Here is a 12,815-nt window from a genome sequence, read left to right as displayed (position 1 = left end):
GGGCAGAGTTCTCATACCCTTTACAATCGTACCTTGGAACCCGAATGCCTTGCGACTCTAATGTTTTGGCTCCTGAATGCCACAAACCCGGAAGTGAGTGTTCCGGTTTGCAAATGTTCTTTGGAACGTCTGATGTGGCTTCTGATTGGGTGTAGGAAGCTCCTGCAGCCAATCAGAAGCAGCATCTCGGTTGTCAAACGTTTTTGGAACGGACTCCGTTCGACAACCGAGGTACGAGTGTATAGGCATAGAAGGGGGAGGTAGAGTTTGTCATACAAAAGAGAAAACCCATCCCTCCGAAAAGTCCTCCTTCTGTACAACAGTGGCAGCAATCCTATACACCAGAGGTAGGGAACCTGTGGCCCTCCAGATGATGTGGAACTACAATTCCCATCATCCCATGCTGGTTAGGGATGAGAAGAGTTAGTTGGGAGTCCCAACAACATCTGGGAGGGTCACAGGTTCTGCACCTCATTCTACACTCCCTTATCTGGGAGTGAGTTTATTATTTGCACCCCACCCATCTGACTGGTATGCCCCAGCCAATGTGGGCAGCTTCCAATATAGAGCATAAGAAAACATTAAACATTAAGAACTTCTCTATATAGCGCTGCCTTCTAAAAGTTGTATAGTTATTTATCTCCTTGACATCGGATGGGAGGGCGTTCCACAGGGTGGGCGCTACTAATGAGAAGACCCTCTGCCTGCTTCCCTGTAACTTCCCTTCTCGTAGTGAGGGAACCACCACTAGACATGTACTGTATAGGATTGCAGTGTATGAAAAGTACGAGAGCTCTGTTTTCCTTTGCAGCCAGTCACTCCAGTGGAAAACAGCCATACATTTGGCCACAGAAGCACTTATCAGAAGGAAACCAGGACCTACCGGTAAGTACATAGTAATAGTGATCTGAGCTCTCAGGGTGCTGGTCTGTATGCAACCAAAACGGCCCCATCCACATATAAGAGGGAAGCATCAGCAGGTTTGGGGGGACTCCAAGGTTTGCAGTAGTAGTTTAAAACTTTAGGGGGGAAAGCAGCCAGGGGGTGGGGAGAAACCAAATGAAAATTGAGCATGCTCAGTGGGCCATGGAATGCTGAGGGTTTGTTGCAGCAGGGAGGACAGAAAACAGGATGCTAGGGGGCTGCAGAATGGAATGGAGTATCCTGGGGAAAGGAATGGCTCGCTGGAACCCTGAAGAGGAGCAGTCCACGCTGCAACATTTTGCAATTCCCTTCATAGATTCCTTTGACTCCTGCAATCTCTTTAAAAGTTGCAAAGGGGGGAATTCAGAGAGGGAGGCCATATTTATGGAAGTTCCACGCTGCAACTTTTGAAGATAGAGGAATCCACTAGGTTTCTGCCCTCCATAGTTCTTCCCAATTTAAGTCACTTAAATCTGAAGGCCCGTTGCCTGTTGGATTAATCCAAAATAAACCACCACTCGCTTCTGTAATGATCACCACTAATGGATTTGATTCACCATCCGTGCAATTAAGACAAAGCGTGCAAACTCAAATCCACTTAATATGGATTAGCTAACCCCTTCAGAAGCCTGCAACCAACCCCCTTTGCCTCTAATCCTTCCCAATGATGGGTGCGTCACGAATGTTGCTTTACAGGAGATGCGGCACGAGGGAGCTGGAGCGGAATTAGCGTTGCCCACGACAGTGCTTTTGAGTCAGGAACAGTGTTAGACGCTCAGATATGTAAGTTAGGCACCAAATGGCTCTTTAAACCAAGGTTACAGTCGCCAAAATGGAATATCTAGTTGCCATTTTTGGAGTAAGACAGTTCTAAAGTCTTATTTTTCAAATGATGGACTGACTGTGATTGATTCCCAGTTAAACATTCATAGGACTACCTTGAGCTAGGTTAAGAACTTTGAGAACTTAAAGAAAACTCACTTTATCCAGGCACAGTCCACAAAGATACTGGCTTATTCCTACCAATCTTTCTTAATCGTGAAAAGGATCATTCATAACTTAAGAATATTATTCACATCTGTGAGCAGGGCAGTGGGGTGGGGTAAGTGAAGACAAGCTACAACTACTAACTATAAGGTTTTCACTGTTCCTGCTCAGGCTGCACAGAAAAAGCATTTTGGTTCCAGAAATTCATTCCAGTCGTGCAGATAGAATATAACTGATAGAATTCCAAAGGATAGGATATTAGTGTGTGAAAACAGTCCATATCCAATGATCCCCAGGCATGCACCTCCAGAAGATGGAGGTATCAGGTGCTATCCTGGTGCCCAGACATCTTCACTTGGTCTCAAGTGGCCAATAGCCAGGTTCAAAATGCATCTGGTGCCTGGCTAATTTTGAACACTGAGCAGGAGTGTTTGCCTCTCATCAGACCTGGAAGCAGCACATTTTCACCATTCTGCCGCAACAGACACACATTAAGCAATTCGAATCATTGCATGATCCGTACACGGCAAGCAATTCGCTCTCTAATAATGTACATGGGAAAAGGTTTTTAAAATCAGCCTTTGAAGATAACTATTCAGCCCGTTAAGTCAAACCATCAGGTTTCCCTCAACGTCTCCTGCTTTGCTCTCACAATTCCCGCAAAAGTAAAGAGCAGCTGAATCTCAAAAGTTCCAATGGTTGGTAGGCTCTTTTTCCTAGCTTTCTGAAAACTAGGGCTCAGTAGCATTTTTCAAACTTTCATACCACTTAAGCCCCTTCAGATAGCCAGACTCCAGTACCTCCCAAACCTTATGGGGAAACAGTTCTCTGCTTTTCCATTAAAGTTTATTGGCAAGGGCAGATTCCGAAATGCATAAACAATTGGGAGTAGAGAACTATGGGTGGTAATTGCTCGATATTGATTAATCCATGGTAGCAGTGTGTGACCTTGTGTATGTACTCAGAAACACTTTGTGGAAAGAGAGATTAAAGATCCAGAAGCATAACACATGAGACTGCCTGACTACTATCAGATCCTTGATCCACCTCGGCTGGGAGTAGGGAACCTGTGGCCTGCAGATATTGTGGTGCTCCAGCTCCCATCAGCCCCCAACATGGCCAGTGGGTCAGGGACAAAGTGTGTTACAGGCCAGCAACATCTGGAGTGCCAGGTGTTTCCCATCCTGAATCTAACCCAGTAGTATGTGCTCTCACAGGCAGTACCTTCAGCCTGGGGCAGAACCCCATCCCAGCCCTGCTACCAGATTTAACAGAGCTGAAATTGAGGAGCATTTCAAACAATGGACTGATTGATTCACAGTTAAACATCTGGCTAGTTCAGAGGACAACCTTGAGCTAGGTCATGGGCAAGCTGTCTTCCTCCAAATCAAGTGCTGTATTTTTCGCTCTATAAGACGCACCAGACCATAAGATGCACCTAGTTTTTGGAGGAGGAAAATAAGAAAAAAAATATTCCGAATCCCAGAAGCCAGAACAGCAAGAGGGATCACTGCACAGCAAAAACAGCGATCCCTCTTGCTGTTCCTGGCTTCTGGGATAGCTGCACAGCCTGCATTCGCTCCACAAGACGCACACACATTTTCCCTTACTTTTTAGGAGAGAAATAGTGAGTCTTATAGAGCAAAAAATATGGTATATAAAAATAAATAACCAAACACATTGCAGGTAGCTTGGTTCTGCCCCACCCCCAACATGAATCCTGTCTATGCCCATGAACTAGGTTAAGATCTTTGAGAACTTAAAGGAGAAAAGTAACGACCCAGGGACAGTCCACATATATATTGGCCTATTCCGACCTCTTTCTTAATGGTGATTGCTCCTGCTCAGGCTGCACAGAAAAAGCAATTTGGTACCAGAACTTCATTCTGATTATGCAGATAAAATATAACAGATAGAATTCTACAGGATGGAGTATTGGTGTGTGAACACAGTCCAGATCCCCAGGTGGTGAATATGTCAGGGACCATCCTGGCACCCAGGCATCTTTAGTTGGTTGCAAGTGGTTGAAAGCCAGGTGCAAAATGCATCTGGCTAATTTTGAACACTGAACGTGAGACAAAGACTGGCAACATCAACCCTGCCATGTGGAAATCCCTTGCAGACAACTGCAGTGCCTGGAGACTGGCAGTCAGGTCGAGCATCCACAGCAGTGACCAGAGGAGGAATGATCACTGGGAGGAGTGCAGAGAGAAGAAAGCCCATGGTGCATCTGCAGCAGCACAACCGGACGCCTTCATCTGCCCCAGCTGCGACAAAACATGTCTCTCCCATGTCGGTCTCTACCATCCAACGGCCTGATTCCACCCGCAAAGGCGCACTCCTCCATTGCCTCCCAAGACAGATCACCACCACCAGAGCTACATATGGCCCTCCCTCCCCTCCAATCCCAGATAGAACCAGGCCAAGAGTTCAAGGCCAGCCCAAGGCATTTTGCTACCGCAGTCAGAGCCCAAACACACCTTTGCTAGGACCAGCACTTTTAAACAGACTCGCTAGGCCATTCATGTACCAGTTACTGCCTTCATCTATCCCCACTCTGATGGGCTTGCCTGAGGCATGTCACCTTGTCTTGCTGCTTGGCCAGACAACCCACGCAAGAGCCCAACTATGACGCCGGGGCAGGGAACCTTCTCCAACCCATGGCCACTTTCCCTTGTAGGCCACAGGGCAGTGGTGGGCGGGGAAAGTAAAAGTGGGTGGAGCCACAAATGCTAATTTATTCACACCTTCCTCTCTAGCCTCCATCCAGGCTATCTTTAATGCAGTCAAGAGTCCTCTTTTAAGAGCATTTGAGCTGGAGGCATTGACAGACCTTTGCTTCTCTAAGCATCATCTAAATAAAAAGGGGGCAAGTTCAAAGTGTTTTAAGGGCAGAGCTATTTAAAGTCAGAAGCTTAAACACGCTCACTAAGAAGAAAACCCCACTGTCTTTAATGAGTAAACAAGATTGCAGGGAGTTGGACTAGATGACCCTAGGGGTCCTTTTTCAATTCTACAATTTTAGGATTAAAATAGTGTTGTGGCTGGGACCCTGAACTTACTTCAGTACTGTACTCAGATTATCTCATATATCCTTCCCAGAGCTGTAGGTGGGTGGGTTTGGAGAAGCTGGGTTTTGAACCTGGGAACTTTTGGGTGTAAAAGCAAATGGTCCACCGCTGACCTAAGACCTTTCCCCAAAACAGTATAAACTCAGGAAGCAGGCTACCAATGTATCCACTAACTGGCAGCAACTCCCTCCAGGTTTTCAGTCTTTCCCACCTGGGGATGAATCCTGGCACCTGCCACACCTTCTCCCCAATAAAGCAGCCATCGTTTCTTCCCCCATAGAGGGAAGGTGATCTCTCTCAAGTACGTGGGAAAGGGCTGTGGACTTACCCGCGAGGCATCCTCGCTGCCCCACCCCAGGGTGCCCCGCCTCCAGCCTGCTTGGGGAGAGGGTGGAGCTGGTGGATCTTCTGGTCGGGGCCCGAGGAGGCTCGTTTGCATGACAGTGGCGATTCTGCAGCGGGTCATCTGGGCTGTGCGGCTAACGGGCTTAGCCTGGGCTGTTTGGGAGAGGTTAACCCAGCTTGTAGGGAGGGTAAATAAACAGAACAAGCCGCCTTTGTCCTCTATTCAGGCCGGCCTCTCCTCCCGAAGGCGAGCCGCATTGAAGGCGCAGAGATCAGCTTGTGGCTGCCAGGGGGAAGTTGCGAGCGCCAACAATCAGCCAGTTTGTTTCTCCTCCTCATTAAATCATCGCCTTTTGTGCGGGGGCCCCGCAAAGAGTGTTCCTTAAGAAATTAGCAGAATGCGGAGTTGCAAACCGGGCCCCAACCTTTTCATGACCTACAAGCTGCGCTTAAGACGGGCGCTCCGGGAAAGCTGCTCTGTTTGCTTAAACGGGTAAATAGAAAACACTTGCGGGGGGAGGAGTCATTGAGCCTGTCGACTGATTAAATTTAAAGTGGCTCCCCCGCCCTAAAAACACACACACACACACACGCACACGTGTTAGGGAAACAACGCTGAATGTGAGCACCATGAACCTGTTCTTAGTTATCTGCAGTTGAATGTTCCTGGGCATGCACAGAGCGCCTTCAGCTCTGAGTGACCAATCCCTAGAGACATTTAGCTTAAGAGGTGGGGCTTTAACGAAGGATGATGGTGTAGCTTTCCAAAGGACATCGGCCACATCGCCTTCTTTCCTCCCCCTGCTTTAAAAAGCGGCTGTTTTTAAAAGTCTCGATCTTATGAACGCTTGGGAGTAAGTGCCACTGAAGTGGAAGGGACGTCCTTTTGAGTAACCTCTTGTAGAATAAGCTGCACCAGCGTTGGTCTACTAGCAAGGAGGAAACTGAGAGCAGAAGAGAGCCAGGCAGCCCCGGTGCCAGAAAAAAAGAAAGCTGGGGAAAGGAAAATGAAGAAGGGGGGCTGATCTGCATGATCCTAACGAACGATTTGCAAAAAAAAAAACCATAAAGGCACCGACTAGGCATGGTTTCCCAAATTTGGGTCGCCAGGTGCTTTTAGACTACAACTCCCATCATCCCTAGCTAGCAAGGCCAATGGTCAGGGATGATGGGAATTGTAGTCCGAAATCAGCTGGCGACCCAAGTTTGGGAACCCCTGGACCAGCGCCATGTGAGGCCGCTCCTGCGTCCTGCCTAAACCCTTGTTTGGGGGTTTTTCCCCGACAGGCAGCAAAACCAAAAAGCCCCGGGGACCCAAATGCGCCCTCGCGCGCACACCAACCTGCACTCTCGTGAAGTCCAGCTCGGTAAGCAAGGCGAGGAGCCAAGGAGCCTCTCCAACTCCGGAGCAAGATTAAGAACTAACGGGAGGAAGCTGAGCTCGACTGAGTCCAGGAATCTGTAGGTTTTGCTTTCTGAGCAGTCGCGATCCAAGATGGCGCTGCAAGCCCTTGCCAGAGTTTAACTAGACTTATTAAAGTGTCCGAAATGCGGTTCCACCTTTCCTTCTCTTCTTCTCTCCCACACGCATGAGGAAAGACCATTCTCCACAGAACCGGAGGGTCGCCATGAATCCTGACCACGCGGGTCCTTGTGGCAGAGCGGCGAGGAGATAAATGTTTTGTCTGGGTTGCAGAGTTTATTATTATTATAATCGGGTTTTGTGGCCATGATAATTTGGGCTCCTCCACAGCAACCATGGACTGACTGGCTTGCTAAGTTAGCGAGCTAGGCAGTTAATTCCTGCCTGCCCCCTTTGCTCTGGCGTTGTTGTTCTTGTGGTTTTGGCCGTGTCTTCTCCAAGGCGTCCGCGCCTTCAGGGGAGAAAAGGAGGTGGCGTCGTCGACTCAGGCGCAGCAAGGCGCCTACCGGGCGACAGGGCCAAAAAGCGCGCCAAGGCCTCATTGAGTCCTTACAAACTCTGCCGAAGGTTATTTTGAGGCGAGGAGAGCGAGCTCCGCACCAGCCGGGAAAAAAATGTTTCTACAGACCCGGTCCAGTCCCGGGGTATCGCCTCCTTCCCTCCCTTCCCTTCCCTGGGCAAGTGATGCGCCTCATTTGGCACCCAGGTGTTTTTGAGTAGATTCCTCCAGTCCAGATTCAGAGAGGGTTGGGATTGACTGCTGTTCCTTTGTCGACTGAAGGACAGCAAATCATGTAAGTTTGCAGTGGTGGAATGTGTGGATGGGCCAACCCAGGTTCACATGCAAATTTTACTGCCTTAACGCGTTTCTCGCGTTTACCCAAGTGTCCCACGTCGCTCCAATTACAAAAGTAACGTCACGTGCTCTTCTTCATCTCTACAGTAATGGGCTTCTTTCTTGGTACAGAGGATCTGCAGTGTGCAGGAACCCCCCTGAAAAAAGTATTTTTCATTTACAGTACTTATTTTAATGGAAGCAGAGTGCATACTAGAGGGGTCCTTGGTTAGTGGTTTCTTCCTGCTGTTTAGGCTATTCAAAAAACGTACTTCTTGATCATGTGTTTTCTTCATGTCTAATAAAAACAGTTGTTTTGTCATCCTAATTTTTAAGATTTTGGGAATTCATCAGAAGCGGTAACAGGCTCAACACAGTTTTATGCGTGGACTGAATGGGATCCCTGTCCTTGTTCTCAGCCATGTGGTACAGCCATGTGGTACAAGCCTCGACTTGTGATTTTCCACCTCACTGAGGACTAGTTTACAAACCATGGCTTGGAAATTATTTGTTTATTTAATGGATTTGAAAACCTGCCTTTCGGGATAAATTACCCTCCCAAAGGTGGTTTACAATAGGCAGTAAAACAATGTTCACACATCCTCAACACACATCACATTTAAAGCACACTTTAACAATCATTGCGTCACCCAAAGAATTCTGGGAATTGTTTTTTGTAAGTTGATTCTTTAAAAAAATGTTTTCATTGAAAGATTTTCATCATGGATAACAAAGGTACATCTGACTCTTGTTTTCAATTCATAGAGTCCTTTCTACATTGATGGTTGGTGGGAGAGAGAAGTAGGGAGTGGGGGGGAGAGAGAATGATATCTCATTCTTTTGCTTAGTGTGTGCATAGTTTTTGCATCAGCATCACGTGGATGTGTTATTTTTGTTTGCAGTGGTTTGTAAGTTTCTTTTTTTTTTTAATGACAACAATAATAATAACACTTTGTTCATAGTACCAATCTTACAGACCTACAATTCCCAGCACCTTTAACAAACGAACAATCATGGGTACTGAAAAGTGGTAAAAGAGCAAATTGTAGATCTGGAAGGGACCCCAAGGGTCATCTAGTCCAACCCCCTGCAGTGCATGAATCCCAGCTAAACCATCCTTGTGCTTCAAATGTTTGATGCGGATGTGACCTGAGATAAGATTGCACAAAAGTAACAAAAACAGCATTTAAAACAGCAGCAGCAACTATTTCAACTGATAAAAATAACACAGCAAATTAAACAGCTATTAAATCATCCAGAAACCAACTGGGCTGGAGGTGTCTGGAGTTCCTTCAGAGATGCAGGGCCCCTGCAGAAAAGGCCCTGTCCCTGATAGTCACTGACTCTCAGTGTTGGACCAGAAGGCAGGGCATCTGGTTCTGGGGCAATCACACATTAATGCATGCAGTCCTTCAGACTGCCTGGTCCCAAAATCTTAGGGTTTTGATTCTTAACACCATCACCTTAAATTAGTTTTACAGCACTTCGGGGGTTATATATATGAGATGTTTGGTATCAGAACCCAGGCCCATGAATGAAAAGGGCCCTTGGAATCCAGAATTCTGTTAATATGGAAATAAGGTGATGTCTGGTGAAATATGGTTTGGATGTCACTGTGCCACAAAAGCACTACCTGCTTACCCTCCGTAATCATTGAGCCTGCCAAGTTCAAAATCACTTGGACATATTCCTGCAGCAGAGGTGTAACCAGTTTTCTGATCTTCCCTGGAACGTTTCCCCCGTGTCCCGCCTTATTCGTTTAGTATTGACTCAGGGGAGGGGGTAAATTATTCTAGGAATAATTTCTAGAGAGCCAGTGTGGTTAAGAGCGGTAGACTCGACTCGTAATCTGGTGAACTGGGTTTGATTCCCCGCTCCTCCACATGCAGCTGCTGGGTGACCTTGGGCCAGTCACACTTCTCTGAAGTCTCTCAGCCCCACTCATCTCACAGAGTGTTTGTTGTGGGGGAGGAAGGGAAAGGAGAATGTTAGCCACTTTGAGACTCCTTCGGGTAGCGATAAAGCAGGATATCAAATCCAAACTCCTCCTCCTCCTCCTCTTCTTCTTCTTCTTCTTCTCCTTCTCCTAGGAAGGTGATTCTGTACCTGTTTAGTTTCTTAGAATTAACTGCCATCGAATTATCAATGCAGATTACTTCTAAGATAGGTCAGCCTTTGCCAACCTAGCACCCTCCATATGTTTTATAACTCCCAACAGCCCCTCCTCCCCACCAGGATGTGCTGATGGAGAGGTGTAGTCCAAAGCATGTGGAGGGCACCAGGTTGGCAAAGACTGATATAGGTGATCCGCTTTGCAGCCTCTCTCAGCCTCCCTCTCATGGCAGACTGTGAGGAGGTTAGGCACCCCCCAGGGAACAGGAAATGAAAATGGATTTTTTCCCCCTCCTCTCTCCTCCTTGTCTTCCTTTCTCTTCTTCATTATTCTGAATTGTACCCTGGAGATACTGATTGTGGTATTCTCCTAATCCCTTGCCTGGTGGGGTTATTTCCTCCCCCTCCCCCGCAAAAAAACAAAACACCACATCATGTCTTCATTGTTTTTTTGGAGAACTTAATGACAACTGGGGACACCCCTCGTTTAACTGCAGGAGCAAAAGGTGGCATATGAGCAATGGTGGAATTTTTGCAAGGGTGTTTGCAAGGTTGAGGACTGTCCTGAGACATTCCGTCTTTACTTCAACAGCGAGCAATGGGTGCATTTATAGGGGGAGGGAAGGCGTGAAACCCTGTTTTTCTTGCATATGGAAGGAATGCTCTTCCCAGAAAGCGGCTAAATATGGGACAGGGACCGTGGAGTTAAAATATAGCCTTTTACGTGGAATGGTTAGAATTTCTGGGTGCGGAGAAGGTTTCTAAAACCTGCGTTCCCTACCAGGTTTTGGTTTGCAAAAATAATAATAATGGGATTTTTTTTAAAAAAGAACTCCAGAGAATCATTAAAGGCGACAGGAAGAAAGCAGAGGCTCTAGCCAAATTTATGTAGTCTCTGATTTCGCAGAGAAGGTGCACTGAAGGTGCTGAAAGCTTTACTGTCCTGTTGAAATTAACGGGAAGGGAACGTGCATAACTTCGGCTGGATCGCGCCCTCAACTTTCGGAGTGTCTTTGGATGGAGTTGTGCGTTGTTCATACTTTTCAGGTTTTCTTTACGATGCCCCCCAACTTCCTTCTCAGCCCCTTCCGATTTTTCCCCGCACAGAAAGAAGGTTTCAAAGACTTTAGTGTGCCTGTTTTAAATCGTTTCGCCCCCCCCCCCTTTTCCCGTTCTACTTATTGCTACGAATCCAATTGGTGAAACAAAACAGATTATAGGATTAAGCAGCAGGATTTATCATTAAAATGCAAATAAATAAATAAATAACGGATGACCACTAATGAGCATGGAGAGTTGGGTTAGGCGCGAGACGCGCGCAAGGCTAGTTGACTCTGGGATGGGGGGGGACCTACAGTCGCTGCCGTTTCTTTTCTTTTTCGGAAGATGCCAAAACGGACAACGCGTTTCTCACGTCGCATAGTTTGTCTACAGAGACGTTTTTAAACCAATGAAAAGTTGGGCAAATTTTTAGGCGATCTGAAATGGCATGGAGCCGCCAGGGAAGCGTTGTTCCAAAAAGTTCTGCTTTCCCATCTGCGCTTGGATTAGCAGGTCCTATCCATTTTAATGGGAATTCTTTCTAAATGGTCTCTTCAGGGTCGTCCAAAGTAATTTGGAATTGGGGAGAGAGAGGGGGCGTGAGGGTTACAGCCTTTCTCTAGAGCTCCACACCTTTAGTAGAAGAATCAGTAGGTTAAGTTTCCCCCATCTCTTCCTCAACCTGTGCCTTGCTGTTGAGCTCCTGGTCAGCCTCAGCCAGCCCGGATACTGGTCAGGAATGATGCGAGTTGTGGTCCTCAACTCCCAGAGTCCAGGAAAGCAGATCAGCCTCAGCTTCTGTTTGCACGCAGACAATTGCAGGGTGGTTAAAGCGACAGAAGACCGTGCGCGCACGTGTGTAGGAACTAGTAATTGCCCTTGAAAGTAAGGATGCTCACGCAAACACGGATATAGGAGTTTTGCTCAGGAGGAAACCCCGAGACTGAATTTCGCCTAATATTGTCACATTAAAAGCTGTTCGAACGTAAGACGGGTTGTTTTGTTCTATTTTATCATATCCCCAATCATTTTTAGCCCAGTTTTCAGCAGAGGCTTCCTGAGCAGCTAATAAAACAGCTAATAAAGCAGTCATAAAACAGTTCCCCCCTGTCCGCAGGTATAGAATCTAAATGACACAGCACAAAAGGAAAAAGGGACGGGGAGAGAGGAGGAGGAGGAGGGGAAAGCAAACTTGTTTCTTAATTATAGAGTTTTCGCAACCACTAGCTTTTTAGAGGGAAACAACAAAGGGGATTAGAAAGGGCAGGGATTACAATGCATTGTGTTCGTGTTTGAAATGTTTCTGAGGTATATTTAAAAGAAAACAAACCTATTCCCCTGTTTCTTCTGTTGCTTGCTCTGGTTCCTTCCCATCGCCTTAATCTCCTCTTACATTAAAGGACCTGCGCACTAAATCAAGAAAGCGCCAGCTGAACGAGGCTGTCCATTTTAATAATAATAAATAATATTTTTTATACTCCGCCCACCTGGCTGGGTTTCCCCAGCCGCTCTGGGCGGCTCCAGACAACGGCCACCAAGCCTTGCTACTCCCCACTGAGTCAGCCTTTAGGATTTGAACTTTTCTGCCTTCCTCGATTGGGCAAGCCGGGGTTTGAAAAATGTGCAAGGCTTTGTTCCCCCCCATTGCAACCCACTCAAAGGAAGCCGGCAGAAACGAGTCCCTGAAGATCTGCCAACGTTTAAGACCTTTGAAGCCTGCGATCCCGCTGCGCCCCTGGGGGGCAGCCCCACGGAAGCACGTGCGGCTTTACTTCCGAGTAAGCGTACTTGGGAGTGGCGAGCTTAATATTTCCAGCGCCTAGCCAACATAGCACATTGGACTCGTTGAAATCAACGAGGCGTCGGAATGCCCCCTTTTGCACTTTACAGGCCGATTAAACCAAATAGCTTAATCCTCATCCTCCTAGTCGCCGGTGCAGCCTCAGCAGAAAAATCTGCGCCCCAATCTCAGGCTGACACACCAGCAGCAGCAGCAGCAGCGCCTTAGAAGCGCCTCCAGGGGATTGGGGGACTTTTCCCACTAGAAAGTTGTTGGTTCGAGCCCCCGCAGGGATGA

The 12,815-nt window shown here is 47.3% G+C and overlaps 1 long non-coding RNA gene across 3 annotated transcripts in view; it reads right to left on the bottom strand.

Annotated features, from left to right (window-relative positions):
* LOC307214364 overlaps positions 1–7,377 on the bottom strand; it is a 67,591-nt gene extending 60,214 nt beyond the window's left edge. For 2 of the 3 annotated variants that reach the window (XR_013837984.1, XR_013837985.1), the window contains exons 1-2: positions 5,311–6,373; positions 4,659–4,765 (exon numbers count right to left, since the gene is read on the bottom strand). This is a non-coding gene — a long non-coding RNA (uncharacterized lncRNA). Of the gene's footprint in view, positions 1–4,658; positions 4,766–5,310; positions 6,374–6,669 lie in introns of those variants that run through there. The other variant, XR_013837983.1, reaches the window with a different exon arrangement.
* Positions 7,378–12,815: the final 5,438 nt, after the last annotated feature.

The sequence above is a fragment of the Podarcis cretensis genome, assembly GCF_951804945.1.
Source record: "Podarcis cretensis genome assembly, chromosome: 4".
NCBI classification, from domain to species: domain Eukaryota; kingdom Metazoa; phylum Chordata; class Lepidosauria; order Squamata; family Lacertidae; genus Podarcis; species Podarcis cretensis.
The sequence above is the reverse complement of the archived record's forward strand: the minus strand, read 5'-3'. Positions and strand labels throughout refer to the sequence as shown.